Genomic DNA, 931 nt, shown 5'->3' with positions numbered 1-931 from the left:
CTCCCCCACTCCTCCCACTCCCCCACACTCCCCCACACTCCCCCACGCCTCCCTGCTGGCCCAGCCGCAGCCCAGGCCTCTCTGAGCCTCAAATGACCGGCAGGGCCCCGGAGGGCAGGCGAGTCTTGCTCAGCTCTCCTTCCAGGAACAGGGAACAGAGTGGGAGCTTTTCTGGGCTGACGGGGGCTCTGTCTCCAGCAGGGGAGCAACATCCGTGGCTTCTGCTCCTCCGAGTGACCCCGACAACCTGAAGAATCGCAGGAAGCGGCTCTGGGATCCGCTAATTAGCTTTGGACGTCTTCCCTCAGGCCTGGCCCGGGACTGGCGCCCTTGGGCCCCCCTTGATTAGACACCATGGCCCTTCTTCTGCCTTCCAAGTGCCTCCTCCCTTTCCTTCTCCAGGAGCGGGACCAGGTGACGAGGCTCCAGGTATGGGGGGTGGGGGCGGGGAGGCCGGCAGAGGAGGCCCCATTTGCTCCTCTTTGGGGCTTGCTCCTCCGTTTGTCCAATTGGGTCGTGTTCCCCTACGCAGGTTCCAGGCAGAATGTTAAGCTCGAAGACGATGGCAGGAGAGTGCACTCATTGTCTTCATCTCGTGTTGAGAATCTGGAGGTCGGGCCTTGGACAAGGCTGTGTGAGTGAATGACAGTGAGACAGCCTCTGCCCCTTAAGGGGTTCCTTCAGTGCCCGGCTCTGTGCCCTGGAGACTACATGTTGATGCTCAACCACTGAGCCACACCAGCCGGGCGAGGGATCACGTTGTTGAGCGGGGTTTTCAGGTCGCCTCGGCTTGGTCAGGAATGGCTTGCTTCTCAGGAGCAGAAAGCTCAGTCGAGATCATGAAAATTACTAGGAAGGTGGGGAGCAGCGTGGACACGGGTCACTGAGCCAAGGGAACTGTCCCAGAGGTGCTGCTCTCTGTCTCTCCATC

The 931-nt window shown here is 60.8% G+C and overlaps 1 long non-coding RNA gene across 1 annotated transcript in view; it reads left to right on the top strand.

Moving 5' to 3' along the window:
• Window positions 1-931, top strand: part of LOC106728351 — a 2,777-nt gene that overhangs the window by 1,240 nt on the left and 606 nt on the right. The window contains exon 2 of the long non-coding RNA XR_001364645.1: window positions 202-429. This is a non-coding gene — a long non-coding RNA (uncharacterized LOC106728351). The remainder of the gene's footprint in view (window positions 1-201; window positions 430-931) is intronic.

This window comes from Myotis brandtii, unplaced genomic scaffold, assembly GCF_000412655.1.
Source record: "Myotis brandtii unplaced genomic scaffold, ASM41265v1 scaffold6, whole genome shotgun sequence".
In the NCBI taxonomy this organism is placed as follows: domain Eukaryota; kingdom Metazoa; phylum Chordata; class Mammalia; order Chiroptera; family Vespertilionidae; genus Myotis; species Myotis brandtii.
Note: the sequence above shows the minus strand (reverse complement) of the source record. Positions and strands in the feature narration are given on the sequence as shown.